Source organism: Ovis aries, chromosome 3 (assembly GCF_016772045.2).
Source record: "Ovis aries strain OAR_USU_Benz2616 breed Rambouillet chromosome 3, ARS-UI_Ramb_v3.0, whole genome shotgun sequence".
NCBI classification, from domain to species: Eukaryota; Metazoa; Chordata; class Mammalia; order Artiodactyla; family Bovidae; genus Ovis; species Ovis aries.
In genome coordinates, this window is record NC_056056.1 from 210,698,647 (window position 1) to 210,717,797 (window position 19,151).

The following is a 19,151-nucleotide window of genomic DNA, read 5'->3' on the forward strand; positions in this document are numbered from 1 at the left end:
GAGAGAACCCAGACAGAGGTGGCAAGCTGATCCCTGGGGCGTTCCAGAAACCCTCAGGAAGAGACCTGACAAAGCCTAGATTCCCACAGACACTAGCTTGGGGCTGGGCTGGGTTACCCTCCTAGTGCATGCATGCTCAGGCCTGTGACCCCATGGACTGTAGCTCTCCAGGCTTTTCTGGCTGTGGGATTCTCCGGGCAAGAATACTGGAGCGGGTTGCCATTTCCTCCTCCAGGGGATCTTCCCGACCCAGGGATCGAACCCGCATCTCTTGCATTGACAGGGGGATTGTTTAACTGAATCTGCTTCTCTTGAATTGACAGGCAGATTGTTTACCTCTGTGCCACCTGGAAAGCCTGGTACCATCCTGCCTTGACTGTAAAAAGCCGAATGATTGCCAGAGGACCACAGCTCTGTGCACCACTAGGAAAGAAAAATGCTGCCTATTACAGTGGTGAGACATCAGCTGTATGGTGGATTCTGATTTCAGACGTCTTTGACGTGTGAATGAATGCGTCACTCAGAACTGATGAAATACGGTACTTCAATATTGAACTGAAGAGTGACTCTCCCCTCCAAGGCTGGTGGGTCCAGGACCTGGATGTTTTCTGCCATAGCCGTTGATAGCCTTGACCATCTCCCCCATCCTGTGAGCCCACCAAGAACCGGCGCTGTGTCCCAGCCGTTTCTGTGTCTGCAGCATCAAGCACCATGTCTTTCTCCTGTAGATACTCCTAAAGTGTTTGTATTAACCGCTGACTGGCTGAGTGCACTGATGAAGGGATGAATTCTTGAAGAATGTGGTTCAGAGACATCTTGAGGTGAGGTGGGGAGTGGAGAAAGACACCCACTCCAGCAGGAAGGATTGTCTTATCATTGAACTTTTTTTTTTTTTTTAATCTCCTTTCATTCATTTATTTTGTCCTTTTGGCCAGGCCTCAAAGCATGTGGGATCTTAGTTCCCAGACTAGAAATTGAACCCTTGCCTCCTGCAATGGAAACCTGGAGTCTTAACCACTGGACTGCCAGGGAAATCCCCTTTTTTTCTTTTTAATCTTTTAATTCTATCCTGGAGTATCGTTGATTAACGATGTGTTGGTTTCAGGTGTACAGCAAAGTGATTCAGTTATGCATATACTTGTATCTATTCTGTTTCAAATTCTTTTCCCATTTGGGTTATTACATAATATTGAGCAGGGTACCCTGTGCTATACAGTAGGTCCTTGCTGGTTATCCATTTTAAACATAGCAGAGTGTATCACTGAGCTTTTTTGATTGCTTAGTTCATGGTGATAATAAAAAGCAGATTGACTTTTGATCCATTTTATGATTAATTTTAAATCTCTGCCTGCAGTGTGTCCCCTTACTGCCTGCACCCAGGACAGACCACTACCTCCAGCCCCTTTTGCATGCTTCATGCAAACCTGTGAAGTGCTGAAGCTCTGATTCACTGCACAATGAATCAAGTCAGAATAAATGTGCCTGGACTTCTGTGGTTGCCCACTTAAGAAGTCATAGCCTCGCTTTATTTGAGATTTTGCCCTGAAGCCCTGCAGGCACTGAGGAGCATTGAGAAGACGTGCTGATCACAGGACTGAACGGACAAATGGACGATGTGTGTTAAGCGGTTTCCACTGAACTCCAGATTCTAACCCCCCTCCGCCCCGCCCCACTCCATCTCACTGTGGCTGAATCAGCACCGCGATCCCCCTAAGGATGCCATTCACCTAAGGAATGGCTCTCCAAGGGAGCCACTGAACATTTGCTTAATGAGTTTTGAAGTAGCCTCTGCTTTGGGCACCATGGATCGGGAGAGGGGAGTGTCCACATGGAGGGCCACCCCTGCGGGCTCTGTCTCTCAGCTGGCGAGCTTGCTGAAGGGATGAGGGGATGGGGAGAGATACTGACTGCAGTCATGTGGCTTGTTGAGATGACTTGTGGGGCCTGGGACGGCTCTGTGTTCATGAGTCACTTCAGCTAAGTTTAGCGCTGGCTCCAGTGACAGAACAGATGGACAGTCAGAGCAAAGACGTTCTGCTGGACTCCAGCCCGGCATGACCCCATCCGATCGGTCAGCCAGGTCTGAGCTGACACAGGCTCCTGGGTCCTGGCGGTGGCAGGCGGGGGACAGGAATCAGTGACTGCCCATCGCTCATTTGCTACTTCCTCATTCAGAAACTTCCAGTGAGCACCCAGTGGACAAAGGGAAATGCAAGCCCCCCGGCCCCTGCAAAGAGCGTGGAATCTGAACAACCGCAGTTACAGCAACGAGATCAAATAGACGGAAAAGGGCAGGAAATAACCAGTGACGGCAACTTGGACAGCGTTCTACAGGGAATGATGCTCCTCCCAAATCTATCATTTTATTTGCTTCAAACTCATCATGGGAGTTGTGTTGTTATCCCCAGGTGTCAGATCAACACCCTGAGAAGTGAAGCTAGTTGCCCAGGGAAACAGAGTGGGGAGCTGGGCGTCCAGACCTCCTCCTCTATGTCCCAGTTCAGAGTCTTCTTCACACCACTCTGCCATTGCTGTTGTGGCTGTTAGGCCAGGGTTTTTAGAATGGGAAACCTCATTTCCCATAAAACGGGAAACCTCCTCACTTGCTCTGTGAGAAGGGAGTGTGGCTTGAGTCCTAGCTCAGAACAGTACTGGCCATTTCGTGATCTTGGTGTCTCCTGGCTTCACTGTTCTCCTAGCCTCTGTCAACCAGTTGACATTTCACTGCTCCCCGTCTGAAAGAGACAGCTGTCTTTTTTCTTTCCTGGGTGTGAATGTGCTTTGTTGTCTTTTTATTTTATTGAAGTAGAGTTGATTGACAATGTTTCAGATGTACAGCAAAGTGGTTCAGTTATATATATTATATATAGTATATATTATACATATTAATATGATTTTATTATATTTATATAGTACATGACATGTTATATTATAAATAATATAGTCATTCATAATAATAAATGATGTTATTCATATAATAATATGCTTAGTTGCTTAGTCGTGTCCAGTTCTTTGTGACTTCTCGGACTATAGCCCACCAGGCTTCTCTATCCATGGGATTTCCCAGGCAAGAATACTGGGCAGGGGGCGGGGGGTGGGGGGGGGGGGTGGGGTTGTCATTTCCTTTTCCAGGATATCTTCCCAACCTAGGGATCAAACTCGAATCTCCTGTGTCTTCTGCATTGAAGGTGGATTCTTTACTCACTGAGTCATTGTCGAAGCCCCAATATAATAATATATTATATTGTTTGTATAATATATAGCATATATTATATATATTGATTCTTTTCCATTATAGGTTATTACAAGATAGAGAATATAGTTCCCTGCCCTATATATCCTTTTTTTAGTATGAAATATAATTTTATTGCTTTTGTATCATAGAGCATCTCTACTAATAAAAAGGTGAAGGTGGGAATACATTTGATTACTTAGTAACTCTAATGCAGACAGGTAATAGACAAATGTAGATACACAGTAGTATCCTTTCTTTCCAACTACCCAATAATTAGAAAATAAAAAGCACAGTGATTATCACATGTAAAAGCATGCAGTTTAACAACAATATTTGTATACAATGATTTTCCGAGAGGTCTCCATGCTTATATAGTTTTAATTTTTAAAATTTTTGTCTCATTTTTTTATTGAGGTATGATTTTTAAAGTATTTTAATTAATTTATTTGTTTTGCCAGGTCTTAGTCGTGGCATGGGAACACTGTTGTGGCATGCGGAATCTAGTTCCCTGACCAGGGATGAAACCTGGGTCCCCCTCATTGGGAGCACGGAGTCTTAACTGCTGGACCACTGGGGAAGTCCCTACTGAGATATGATTGACATAATGGGGCTTCCCTGGTGGCTCAGATGGTAAAGAATCTGCCTGCAGTGCAAGAGACTGGGATTCGATCCCTGGATTGGGAAGATCCCCTGGTGGAGGTAATGGCTACCCACTCCAATAGTCTTGCCTGGAGAATCCAATGGACAGAGGAGCCTGGCGGGCTATGGTCTATGGGGTGACAAAGAGTCGGACACGGCTGAGCAAGTAACACTTTCACTGACATAGAACATAACATTGTATTCGTTTCAGGTGTACAATAATGATTCAATATCTGCTTTTATTTACAAAATGATCACCACAATAGGTCTAGCTAACATCCATCACCATATGTAGTTCTCTCTTTCTTTTCCTGTGTTGGGGACTTTTAGAATCTACTCTCTTAACGAGGTACAAATGTATAATACAGTATTATTAATACAGCCACCATGCATACATCCCCACTGCTTGCTTAAATTAAACTGGAAATTTGTTTCAACTCCCTTCTCGCACTTTGTATTTTATCCTTTTAATACCTTCCTGCTTTATCCTTTTCCTGCTTCCTCAGGAATTACACTTCTCTCCCTCTCTAGAAGGGCCAGTGTCCTGGACAAGGGGAATAGGTGAGTGGGTGGGAAGGGGTGGACGTGACATTTATGGAGGGGCTGGAACAGTACTCAGATACACTCCTGGATGCCTCTATGGAATCTTTAGCTCCTGTCCAGTATCTCTTGGGATTACAGTTAGAATTCAGCCCAGGGGCAGTCACTTCACTCTGCATCCCAGGAACTCAAGCCCACAGGATCTTCCGGGAAAGCCACTCTGCTGCCATGTGGGGAAGTCCCAGGATGAGTCACCGGGGTTGGAATACAGAAACCAGGCCTCTTTCAAGTCAGTGATATACGTTTTCAGGCAAGACATGAGCTCTGTTGTTCTAGGGCCTGTTACGATTCTCTGATGGCCGTTCTGTGGGTTTTCTAGCCTGAACTCAAACATGCTCCCGGGTTTCCCTTTAGATGTGTATCCTACCATTTCCAAATTCCAGCTTTTAACACAAAGCCTCAGCATCTGTAAGACAAGCTCTGGCCATGTTCCTGATCAGGAGCAATGAATCCTGCTGGGCGTCACTTCCTAACAAGATGATCTGGGGATGTGAGGGGATGTGGTAGGGAGAGTAGGGTGGGGGGAGGGGAAGCATGGTGGGGTTTATCGATAGTCGGCAGGATGACATTCTTGTTTCATCACATGATGAGTGTTTTCAAGGCACTGAGCCAACACCCACCATAAACCTGTCAGGGGAAACATCTCCGTGAAATATTCTCGTGCTCACAAAGCGGATGTCCACAGGGGCAGCAGGCTCACCTGGTTCACTCCTGGAGGCAGACAAAGCACAGAATCTGAGAAGGTGGAGGTGTGTGCGCACCCAGGAGGGGAACCCAATCTAATGAACCCAAGTTCATGGTCTATTCAGAGCCCCGGAGTATAGATGTGATAGTGATTCTGGTTTTAACTCTGTCAGCAATTAGTGTCATGCCTTGGTTATGTTATAATACTCATCCCTTCTGGCCTTTAGTTTCCTCCTTTGTAGTGTGTAGTTTTGGGAAAATTGACCTGTGGCTCCCTAAAGGTAGGTACTACGTCCCCTGGTCATTAAGTGCCACCTAGCACTCAGTAAGTGCGACAGGAATATACAGAGAAAATAAACCAAAATACTAAGATTCTAGGAATGACCGGCCTCACATGAACTCTGTGAGTGAGGAATGCTGCTGCCATGTCAGTAAGCAAAGAGTGTTGCACCCATTAAGCCGTCACATCTCAGCTGACCCGGTGGTGAGCCCCGATGGAACTCAGGATGGGAACAGGATGCCCGCCATCAAGCCGTCAGCGCCTGTTCCTTTGTTCCCTCCCAAATGTTGAATCTTACTGAATTCCTGATTCAGGAAATTCCAGTGCGGTCCAAGGAGTGAACTGCACTGGGGTTGTGGAAGAGTGTCTGGGGGTCTGTGTGTTGAAGGGACAAGGGAGATGGTGGGAAGAGCCCAATTTCTGACCCTGAATTTAGCACTTGTTGACAGTGCTGCACTGTCGGCTCCAGTCAGGGCCACCCAGCTTAGCACTGGATGATTCTCGAATGCTTTTGCACATTAGTTTCTTTCCCTTTGAAAGCAGGAAGCACACTTCATACTTTTGAATCTCTCAAGCGCCTAGCTCAGAGAAAAAGAGAAGGGCTTACCAACTCCCATGGATTGACACATTTTTCACTCACTAGATGTGGTAGTATGCAATTACTAGATGCAGGCAGGACTCAGCATAAACATCACTTATGAGAAGGAGTTGACTTAGCCCCTAGCAATTTCCGGCATTTATGACTTTTTATTTTTGTCCTTGGCAAGGAGAAATACTATGGAGGCAAGCCCACTGGGCTGTCAACAGGAGCTAGGGGGGATGGGACATGAAAGCCGAAGTTATAAGTGTTGGAGGAATTTGGGTAGACATCTTTGTAGGGTCGGTATTTTGAAGAAAGGATAGAAATATTGTGTGTACATGTAGGCATCAGAAAAAAATGTGTTTAGGGGCCTATGCTGGTGACTTCCAGATAAAAAAATGTGGAAAGAAAATAAAACCTTGGAGCATATAATTTTTTTGCAATGTCATATTTTTAAAGGAAAGAGATATGCGAATTCTACTCCCTTTGGACAGTTTTTCTTTTTCAGTAGTCAGAACATCTTTTTTGCACCACCTAACCATGTCTTTAGGCAACAGGCATGTCAATATTCAGAGAGGAGACCACCAAGTAGACTTGGGTACTTCACTGACACCACCACCAGCACTCCAACCTCAAGATCCAAAGACCAGTCAGTTAAAGCTTGGCCCAATATGGCACCATGGAATTACCAGCCAAATGTTTCTCTCACCTCAGATCGCAATATGGTTGGTATTGGGCCATCTAAGTAAGGCTGCTGCTGCTGCTAAGTCACTTCAGTCGTGTCTGACTCTGTGCAACCCCATAGACGGCAGCCCACCAGGCTCCGCCATCCCTGGGATTCTCCAGGCAAGAACACTGGAGTGGGTTGCCATTTCCTTCTCCAATGCATGAAACTGAAAAGTGAAAGTGAGGTTGCTCAGTCGTGTCCGACTCTTCACGACCCCATGGACTGTAGCCTACCAGGCTTTTCCGTCCATGGGATTTTCCAGGCAAGAGTACTGGAGTGGGATGAGTGGGATGCCATCACCTTCTCCGATCTAAGTAAGGAGAGCAAATAAAATTCCAGAACAAGATCACACAGTAGATACCACACCATGTTCTTAAAACCAACTAGGATCTTTTATAAGAAAGACTGATGTTGAAGCTGAAGCTCCAATACTTTGGCCACCTGATGTGAAGAGCTGACTCATTGGAAAAGACCCTGATGTTGGGAAAGACTGATGGCAAAAGGGGAAGGAGTGGCAAAGGATAAGATGGTTAGATAATATCACCAACTCAGTGGATGTGAACTGGAGCAAATTTCAGGAGATAGCAAAGGACAGGGGAGCCTGGCATGCTGCAGTCCATGGTGTGCAAAGAGTCAAACATGACTTAGTGAATGAACAATAGCAAAGCATCCCTCAGAAGATTATATGTGGTAGATATTTGATTTTTTTGTTTTATCGCCCTTTTAGAGCATTTTTGTTCTCAGTGGTCCACGCTTATAGAAATGATAATGCTCTAGACAGCCAATTGACATATTGATAAAACACCAGGAGTCTGTGCGCACGTGTCATCTTCCGTATATGTGATGTTGGAACACACAAACACGGACACTGAATAGAGAAGAAATCCCTAAAACTGATTTTGAAGAACGTTCAATAATGCTGATCAAGCTACTTAACTTCTTGGGCTCTCATAACTACAGGATCAAATTTTCTCCTTCTTTGGATTTTTTGGTCATTGCTGAACCCTTTTCTCTGAGAAAGAAAAGATCCAAGCTTAGGTTCAGGTCAGATTTTATGATTTCATAATTGATCCAGACAAAAGGAAGTTTTAAAACTAGGCTTCACATAATGAAGCAGAATTTATGAAATGCCCCCCTTGGATCTATCACCAGATACTTTTAAGAGAGAATTAATCATAGACCCCAGAGAAAACGGGAGTCTGAAGGGGAAGCCTGGGGGAGGGAGACATGGCTGAGCTTGGCAAGGAGAAAGGAGAAGAGAAAGTAGGTGGAGAAGGAGGCTGAGGGCTACATTACCTCATCCCTGTGGTCCTGAATTCCTTTACTGTCTCTGTTCTGCTTTGCAGAGGGACGGGGCCAGGTTTTCCCTCTTCCCATCCGTCCTGAGCACCATGGTCCCATCCATCCCCCTAAATCACGGCTCACTTCTCATCACTCCCCTTCTAAGGAGTCAGAGGGGACACCCTATTGCCTGCTAAATCAAAGCTGTCTTCTCTGCCTCACTTGCATCGACTCTCAGAACTCAGTGCTTCCCATCCGCTCCAGCATCATCTTGTTCCTTCCAGCAGCCCAGCCTCCTCACTGCTTCCTGCACAGACCCAGCCTTCCCTACTTCTGTGCCTTTGTCCTGCTGTTATATTGTAGGGAGACGAGGTACAGCTCAGGGGTAGAGCCTTGACTGAAAACAGGAATATGAGGCTGTTTCCCTCCCATCAAAGTCCCACCTCCTCCATAAATGTGCCCTTCCTGACCACTCTGGTCCTTTCTTTCCTTTTTATAAAATTTGTTTATTTGGCTGTGTTGGGTCTTAGTTGCCACATGTGGGATCTTTCATTGAGGGTGCACAGACTCTCTAGTTGTGGTACATGGTGTGTGGGCTTAGCTGCCCCACGGCATGTGAGTTCCTAGTTCCCTGACCAGGGATCGACCCTGCGTTCCCTGCACTGCAAGGCAGATTCTTAATCACTGGACCTCCAGGGAAGTCCCTATTCCAGTTCTTCTAAAGTTTCCCTTCCCTGAATCCAGTGATAGGATGGTAGACATTCAGGAGCAAGTTCTCCAGGGGTGGGAACTAAGGACGCTCACTACATACATGAGCTTATTAGACTTTTAACTGATATGAAGAATGGGTAGTACACAATTTACATGTAATAACAGAATATATAATAGTCTTTTTATGACCAAACTAGACAGCATATTGAAAAGCAGAGACATTACTTTGCCAACAAATGTCCGTCTAGTCAAGGTTATGGTTTTTCCAGCGGTCATGTGTGGATGTGAGAGTTGGACTGTGAAGAAAGCTGAGCACTGAAGAATTGATGCTTTTGAACTGTGGTGTTGGAGAAGACTCTTGAGAGTCCCTTGGACTGCAAGGAGATCCAACCCGTCCATCCTAAAGGAGATCAGTCTTGAATATTCATTGGAAGGACTGATGCTGAAGCTGAAACTCCAATACTGTGGCCACCTGATGCAAAGAGCTGACTCATTTGAAAAGACCCTGATGCTGGGAAAGATTGAGGGCAGGAGGAGAAGGGGATGACAGAGGATAAGATGGTTGGATGGCATCACTGACTCAATGGAAATGAGTTTGGGTGAACTCCAGAAGTTGGTGATGGACAGGGAGGCCTGGCATGCTGCGGTTCATGAGGTCGCAAAGAGTTGGACACAACTGAGCGACTGAAGTGAACTGAACTGTAAGTTTTATGTAGCTGAAGTGCTTTCGTTCATGTTCACCAGACTCTTGTATCTGTAGACAAACTATGATTGCAGCTGACAAACTATGATTGCAGCTGTTCTGATAGGAATTCTGGTCGATCTTTAAATGAATAAAATGAAAGTGAAACAACAAAGACACGCCACAGTCTCACGTGTTCATCCATGACATGAGAGGCTTCTTTGCTGAGTTGGAAAACAATTTTCAAATACTCAGGGTTTGTGTCTCTGTGTGTGTGAGTCACAAGGTAACAGTTACACACATCATACACTCCTAATTTAGCTTTCATTAATAACATTTTCTCCATCATTTTGTTAAGTCTAGATAGTCAATAATATGATAAACCAAGCCCTGATTATTAGTGTTGCCAAAACTCGGCCTTTGTTCACCAGTGCTGAATAGAAATGTGAAGACAGGGTTTTGGGTGAAGTGGAAGAGTGGCTTTTATTACACTTCCAGGCAAAGGGGGCCACAGTGGGCTAATGCCCTCAAGACTTTATGACCCACCCTGGAGGGAGCAGTGAGGAGTTTTATAGCATTCCAGGAACAAGGTGTGATCTGCTCATGGACAATTCTCGGATTGGTTGGCATCAAGGTGAAGTTGCAAGCATCATCAGCTTTCTGATTTCAGCTAGCCTAGGGTCTACCTTCCTGCAATCAGCAGTTTTCATCTGGAGGGGTGTATCAGGCTTCTGTCTATATCTTTCAGGGAACTGAAAGGGAAATCAGTGATTCTGCTATGTGGCAGAATTACAGGCTAAATTGTTACCAGTTTCACAGCCCAACATCTATTTGTTTCTACCTCTTCACGTTTCCTGATCCTTACGTCTTGGGTCAGCATTCTACTTTGAAAGATGAGGACATGGGAAGTCGTCCATGGTTTCAGTAGCAGCAGTGGGTTTTGGCGTGGATCTAAGTTCTCATCTCATTTGGGTAAAACCAAATGAGCTGAAGCACATTCTTAAGAGTATGTTACGCTTTGTAAGAAACCGCCAAACAATCTTCCAAGCAGTTCTACCATTTTCCATTCCTGCCAGCAGTGAATGAAGGTGAACTCCTTTAATCAATACTTTTCTAATAAGCAGGTTGTCTTAGCAACACTTCCCACTTCTGAACTTATTCTTCAAATCACCTTCTTCCAACCTCCTTTTCTTGGTGAATGGCCCCACTCTTCACCGGGCACTCACGCGTGACCTCTTCGCTCCTTCACTCGAGTGAATTAACTGCTCAGTTCGGTCGACTCTCGCACTTGGAGTTCTCTGAGGTTTGTTCCTCTTCTCTATCCTTTCAGCCTTTATCTATGAAACAACCTCCTTCTGCTTTGCCCCTCCTCCACATTGCAGGCAGTTGTCTTCCAAAATACCATGTTGCTTCCTCATTACAAACAAAAAACAAAACCTTGAAATCCTCCCATTGACTTCAGGTTAAACTCCCAACTACCCTGGATGGACTATGAACTGTGCTCTGCTAACTGTCCACCCCAGCTCCCTGTTAACTAGCAGTACCACTTTCAGAGTTTGTGGTCCCCTAAACTCACAGAACCGTTAAATGTGAATTTCTACCTCCTTCAAACCTGGCCCACTTAGTGTGACATCCCTTATATGCAGAATCTGAAAAGAAAGAATACAAAAGACTGTATTTACAAAACAGAAACAGACTCAGAGAAGGAACTCATGGGCACCAAGGTGGAAGGGATAGTTAGGGAGCTTGGGATGGACATTTACACATTCCTGTATTCAAATGGATAATCAACAAGGACCTACTGTATGGCACAGGGAACTCTGCTCAATTTTATGCGCCAATGCAGAGAGCAATAGAGTTTAGGGGAGAATGGATACATGTATGTAATATAGCTGAGTCCCTTTGTTGTCCACCTGAAACTATCACAACATTGTTAATCAGTTATACTCCAATATAAAATAAAAAGTTAAAAAAATCTGGTCTGCTTATGGAAATTTGCTGAAATGAATTTTGAAAAGGGCAACCTCAGAGTTGAGTGTGGGGAAAGGCTAACTGAGCCTCCGATAGAGCCCAGGCGTCTCAGCCATGTCCGGCTGTCTGTGACCTTATGGACTGTAGCCCGCCAGGCTGTTCGGTCCATGGGGATTCACCAGGCAAGAATACTGAAGCGGGTAGTAGCCACTCCCTTCTCCATTTCAGAGAATGCATATAGTCTTAACCCACACTGGCTGATTAAACCACACAGGACATGTGCGGGGGGGGGGGGGGGGGGAACCAGGAGAAAGCACTCTGTAGCCTCCAGCTACATTCCCCACCCCCTACTTCTAACAATTTTGAATAGGTTTTGAGGAAGACGAGGCCAAGGTCATCGGTAACTACTACTCTTGTACCAACGGGGGAAGCAAAATGATGAAATGTGAGATATGCAATTAGTTAGATGGCTGTAGAAAGACCATAAAAATTACTCATTGTCATGGAAAGGATTTATTTTGGCTCCTGAAAATGATCCTGCTTCAGAGAACAGGTTTTCAAGTCATTGGCAAGAACTCTGCCTGGGTCTCCGTGGACTCCTGGCCCTACAGAGGATCTCTTGCAGGTGCCTTTGTCTGCAGATGAGGGAGAGGGGGGCTCTGGGAGCATCTATTGGGTGGGATAGAGCCATCTGGTTTCTGGGTCTTCCCGACTTTCTTGATCACCGGTAAAACTATCACATTTAGCCAGTTAGCTTCTTGTCCGGCAGGACTGAGCAACTATAGTTACCTTAGAAGGAGTTTCCTGTTTCTCTCACTGAAATTGTTGCAAGGAGAAGTCAATTCTGACTCCATGTTAGAACTGTTTCTTTGACGTTGCGTTTTTTTTTTTTTTAACTGCCTGTTAGTGCTCAGTCATGTCCAACTCTTTGCAGCCCCATGGACTGTACCTGCCAGGCTCCTCTGTCCATGGCATTTCCCAGGCAAGAATACTGGAGTGGGTTGCCATTTCCTACTCTAAGGGATCTTCCTGAGCCAGGGATTGAACTTGCATCTCCTGGTCTCCAGCATTGCACGTGGATTCTTCACTGCTGAGCCATCAGGGAATCATACCTGATGGCCTGCCTCAGAGAATCTTGCCCCTCTGCCTGACTGTTGAAGTGCCTTTGTTAAGAACCCTGTTCACCTGAGGCTAGCAGGAAGGAAGAAATGAACACATCCCTCTCCCCTAGGCTTGCCATTCTAAGAGATGCTTGCAAGAGTAAATAGCCTTTTTACTTTGTTTCCTCACTTCCCTGCCCCCATCTCTGATCCAAAAGAGCTCCTGGCGTCCAGACCTCAACAAAATGGTTATTTATTCAACTTTCTGAATAAAGTTGTGTTCCTTGCCTCAACACCTGGTCTATCGGATTCATCGGCCTGTCAAGCGACAAGTGGGAAGCAGAGCAAGCTTGGAGTCAGTAAGAAATGCATTTTGTAATCTTGGAAATTGTGGCTCCTTCCCCTACTGGGTTTCCTAAGGAAAGTTCTCAGAAAGTGGTGATTACTTGACCACTCAGCCTGTCTGCACAAGGCTTCAACTCTGAGATTTTCCTGTAAGAAGTGTTTGTCCTTTCTTACAAGCCTCCTCCCAGCTCTTGAACCTATCCCCAGAAGGATCCTAAGCTATCTGTGTTGTATGCTTCCTTGTTGCCCATCTTTTCAGCTGCTTGGAGGTCATCTCTTTGAGTCAAAGGTATCTGAGTTGAAATCCTGGTTCTATCAGTTGCTGGAATGGGACACAGAAGTCCTTGACATGGTTCTGGGGAGCATATTCAGGAAATGAACATATTTTTCCTTCAACAGGGATGGGTTGAGATAAAATGGTTCTGTTGCCTTGTGATCAGATGGGAAGATTTCCTCTGAAGGAATTCACAGTTTTGACTGCAGAGCAGGGAGGTGCCATAGGTGAGTCCCAGGTGAGAGGATCCTGGGACACGGTCTCCAACACCTCTCCTGGAACAATCCTCAGTTTTGGCAGCCTGCCCCCTGTGGGACCCCAGAGCCCCTGACCTGGTACTCCGGAAATCTCACTCTGCAGCAACTACACGCTTCTTTGGCCCTTTAGTGACTTCTAAAGATACTAGGTGGGCTGAGAAACCGTGGCCCACTGGGTCCACTCTGCTTCAGCCTTGTACGCCCAGACCTCATCCTGATCTCATTGTCACTTGGAATCACTGTCAGATTTTTTTTTTTCAAAAAGGAGAGTTTTTTTTTTTTTTTTAAAGAGAAAATACTTGAAACCTCAACACATAAGATTCTTATTCCAAAGCTAAAATCCTGTACTTTTATGATCTACTCTATACATGTTTGGGAATGGGATTGTCAAAAACTAAAGTCACCCAAAGGAAATGTAACTCAGGTGCTCTGCCTTAAAATTTTTAAATAAGAATTTACATGACTATTGTTTTTATTCAATTTAATATCCACGGCACCGAGGGTGAGCTAATAGAATGTTATGGTAAAAGATTCATCTTCATGTTTTGAATAGTGAATATAAGCATTGAATGTAGTTGGTAACTCAAACAGGATTTGGATTCTAAGGATAAAGAGCTAAAACTGAGAGAGGCTATGTGTTTTGGAGTACTTGCTCTATGAAGATTATAGTTGCTGTTGTTCAATCACTAAATTGTATCATACTCTTTGTGACCCCATGGACTATAGCCCGCCAGGCTCCTCAGTCCATGAGATTTCCCAGGCAAGAATACTGGAGGGGGTTCCCATTTCCTCCAGGGGATCTTTCCCACTGAGATTATGAGCTGCCCTCAGACTGATTTCCTATTTTGGCAATTTTTTTTTCTAACTGCTCAGAGTAGATCCTCATTGTACGGCTCCTCGGTATCCATTTCATCTCTTCTTTTCCATTTGGTAACGGTATTGGGAATTTCCTCTCTCAGTTGGGAAACTCCTAGTGGGGCCCCCTCCTTGGTACATGGGTACATGATATAGGCTGGCCAATCACGTGTTTCATTGGCTAAAGTGATTGGATTAGCGATGAACATACGACTCAATCAGTCATATGAGATTTTTGCTAGGACTTTTAAAAAATCTTATTTATTTATTTTTGCCTGTGTCAGTTTTTAGTTGTGGCAGGAGGGATCTTTCAATGTGACATGCAGGCATAGTTGCTCCGAGGCTTGTGGGATCTTGGTTACCCCACCAGAGATCGGTCCACTGCATTGGAAGCAAATTCTTGGCCACTGGACAGCCAGGGAAGTTCCTCTTCTAGGATTTTTGAGAGAGGCAGGGAAATTTCCCCTAGAGACCGGAACCCAAGGCTATTGCTATCAAGGTTTAGGAATGAAACGAACAGAACGGGAGCAGAAGTTCTGCCAGGATCATTCGAGATAAGTCACTCTTGAAGCCCTAGCCCTTTGTTCTATGAGCTGACAAATTATGGACCTTTTGTTGGTTAAGTAAGTTAATGGATTTTCTGTTACTTGTAATCAAGAGTCCTACTTCATTGATACAACATTCTTTCAAAATAGAAGGTATTTTAAATACATAGGATATTTGAAGAGTGAATTTGTACAATGAAGTGGTTTTTAGTGTACACAGTTGTACAACCATCACCACTATCTGATTCTATCTAATTCTATCTGATTCTAGTCTGTTTCCATCACCCCAAAGCAAAATCCTGTGCTCACTGTCAGTTACTCCTCACTCACCTCTCCTCCCAGACCCTGGCGACCAATTATCTGCTTTCTGTCTCTATATAGCTGTCTATTCTAGACACTGTGGACAAATGGAATCATACAATATATGGTATTGTGTGTCTAGTTCTTTCACTCAGAATCATACTTTCAAAGTTCCTCTATGTATCGTGTATCAGTACCGCATTCCTGTTCCTAGCTGAAAAATATTCCACTGTATGGATATATTACATTTTGTTTATCCATTCTTTGATTGATTGACATTTGAGTGTCTCCATTTCCATTTTTTGTCGATTATGAGTAATACTGCTATGAACATTTGTATACAAGTTTTTGTGTGGGCATCTGTTTTCATTTCTCCAGGAGTGGAATTTTTGGATCATGTGGTAAATTTGTGTTTATCTTTTTGAGGAACTGACAAACAATTTTTAAAGCTGGCTGTACCATATTACCATTGTGCCAAAAACGTATGAGGTTTCCAGTTTTACATCCTCATCAACACTTGCTATTGTACATCTTTTTTGTTATAGCCATTCTAGAGAGTGTGAAATGCTATCTCATTGTGCCTGTTATTTGCATTTCTGTAATAGTTAAAGATGTTGATTTTTGCATGTTCTTTTTGGTCATTTGTATTTCTTTTGTGTAAAAATATTCAAATCCTTTGTCAGTTTAAAATGTTGGTCATTTGTCCTTTTATTATTGGTTTGTTAGACCTATATATCTATCTGTCTGTCGCTAGGATACATATGATTCAAAAATATTTTCTCTCAGTCTGTTGTTATCTTTTCATTTTTTGATAGTGTCCTTTAAAGGACAATTTTTTCATTTTGAAGAAAATGAATATATCTATTTTTCCTTTTGTTGCCTGTACTTTGGTGTAACAACTAAGGTATCATTCAAGGACTAATTCAAGGTCATAAAGATAAATTGTGTTGTTTTCTTTCTAGAGTTTTACTGTTGCAGTTCTTACATTTATACCAATGATCCACTTCAAGTTAATTTTTGTATCTGATGCAAGGAAGGGATCCAAGTACATTATTTTGCATGTGCTGGATATCCCAGCACCATGTGTCAAAAAGACTCTTATTTCCCCATTGAGTCACCTTGGCACTTTTGTTGAATATCAGTTGACCATAGACATGTGAGTTTATTTTGAGGATTTCAATTCTATTCCATTGACATATATGTCAGTTCTTATGTTGGTACCAGTACTATCGCTTTGAAGTAAGTGTTTAAATTGAGCACCCTAAGTCTTTTTGACTTTCTTCTGTTTTAAGAGTGTTTTGGTTACTCCAGCTCCCTTGAATTTTCATAGGAATTTTAGGATCTGCTTGTTAATTTCTGCAAAAAAAGCAGTGGTATTTTGATTGGGATTGTGTTGGATTGTAGATCACCTTGGGGGAATATTGCCACCTTCACAATATTAAGTTTTCTGATCTGTGGACATTGGATGTCTTCCTATTTATCTCAGTTTTCTTTATTTTCTTTCAGCAATATTTTTGCACTTTTCAGTCAACCTAATTTTATTTCTTTTTAATTAAAAAAAAAATTTTTGGATGCCCTGGGTCTTAGCTGAGGCATGGGCTTCTCTAGGTGTGGTGCCCCTTGTAGTTGTGGCATGAGGGCTAATTTCTACAATTCCTGAGCTTGAGGGGCACCGCAACTGGATGGTCCGAGGTGTGTGGGCTCTTAATTTCCCAACCAGGGATCAAACTCTTATCCTATGCTTTGGAAGGCAGATTCCTAACCACTGGACCATGAGGGAAGTCCCAACCTAATTTTATTAGTACACAAAGACTTTGCTTCTTTTGTCCATCCTCTCCTTGCTTCTTTCGTCCATCCTCTCCTTATATGTTGACTTGATGCTAGCAAAGTAATGCTCAAAAATCTCCAAGCCAGGCTTCAGCAATACCTGAACCGTGAACTTCCTGGTGTTCAAGCTTGTTTTAGAAAAGGCAGAGGAACCAGAGATCAAATCGCCAACATCCGCTGGATCATGGAAAAGCAAGAGAGTTCCAGAAAAACATCTATTTCTGTTTTATTGACTATGCCAAAGCCTTTGACTGTGTGGATCACAATAAACTGTGGAAAATTCTGAAAGAGATGGGAATACAGACCACCTGACCTGCCTCTTGAGAAATCTGTATGCAGGTCAGGAAGCAACAGTTAGAACTGGACATGGAACAACAGACTGGTCCCAAATAGGAAAAGGAGTACGCCAAGGCTGTATATTGTCACCCTGCTTATTTAACTTCTGTGCAGAGTACATCATGAGAAATGCTGGACTGGAAGAAACACAAGCTGGAATCAAGATTGCCGGAAGGAATATCAATAACCTCAGATATGCAGATGACATCACCCTTATGGCAGAAAGTGAAGAGGAACTAAAAAGCCTCTTGATGAAAGTGAAGGTGGAGAGTGAAAACGTTGGCTTAAAGCTCAACATTCAGAAAACAAAGATCATGGCATCTGGTCCCATCAGTTCATGGTAATAGATGTAGAAACAGTGGAAACAGTGTCAGACTTTATTTTTGGGGGCTCCAAAATCACTGCAGATGGTGACTGCAGCCATGAAATTAAAAGACGCTTACTCCTTGGAAGAAAAGTTATGACCAACCTAGATAGCATATTCAATGTCATAGAGACATTACTTTGCCAACAGAGGTCCGTCTAGTCAAGGCTATGTTTTTTCCAGTGGTCATGTATGGATGTGAGAGTTGGACTGTGAAGAAGGCTGAGCGCCGAAGAATTGATGCTTTTGAACTGTGGTGTTGGAGAAGACTCTTGAGAGTCCCTTGGACTGCAAGGAGATCCAACCAGTCCATTCTGAAGGAGATCAACCCTGGGATTTCTTTGGAAGGAATGATGCTAAAGCTGAAGCTCCAGTACTTTGGCCACCTCATGAGAAGAGTTGACTCACTGGAAAAAACTCTGATGCTGGGAGAGACTGGGGGCAGGAGGAGAAGGGGGCGACCGAGGATGAGATGGCTGGATGGCATCACTCACTCGATGGACGTGAGTCTGAGTGAACTCTGGGAGTTGGTGATGGACAGGGAGGCCTGGTGTGCTGCGATTCATGGGGTCGCAAAGAGTCAGACACGACTGAGCGACTGAAGTGAACTGATGACATGACATCTTTATGCAGTGGTGTCCATCAGCACAGATTAATAATTGTTTTTGCAATTGTCTTTTGAATCAGATAAGAGAAGAAAAGTTATAAATAATATTTTTTTAATGCCTTTATAGATGGCTACTCACAAGTTCAACAGTGACAGTGAATTCCTCCTGAGATCTTGCTCTCAAAGCATCTCACTTAACTCACCCTAATCTCAGCTCTGTTGCTCATTTCATCCTCCCCTGTGCATGCGGGTGTTCTAAGTCACTCAGTCACGGTCCGATTCTTTGCAGTCCACAGATTGTAGCACATCAGGCTCCTCTGTCCATGGGATTCTCCAGAGAAGCATACTGGAGTAGGTTGCCATGTTCTCCTCCAGGGGATATTCCCAATCTAGGGATCGAACCAGAGTGCATCCTCCCTCACTCCCTCCTTGAATGGCAACGTTTTTTTTATTTTCTTTGTTTTTCACGAGTGTGGGTGATGGTGGCCAGATGTAAATGACTGAAGCAGTTCAGTGGCTCTCAATGCCATGTGCATGCTGCGGGTTCCTAGGAGACATTGTCTGCCCTCTAACCATCCCTAGTGCACTGCCTGCCCACCAGCCCAGGCCAGTGGCTGCTGCAAACAAAGGAGGGTGTGGAGTGGCAGGGGGAGGAGGTTATGCTAGGAGGGGGTTCTGTTGGAGCAGGGTCCCTGTGTCAAAGGGGCTCCTTCTGGGAATTCAGCGCTATGGAACCACAGGTATGCACAAACAGGGAAAAAAGAAATCAATGAATGCCTGGTCTGTGTTTGGGCTTGTGGAAAATGATTGCATTTCCTTTCCTTTTGTCTATTCATAGACTCTCAGACCACTAATTCCTTTAATCAATAGTGAAGATTTGGACCAGGTGTCTCAGAGATGCCGGCATTCACTTGTTGGGTTAATGCCACTTAATCCCCTGTCTTGCAGAGC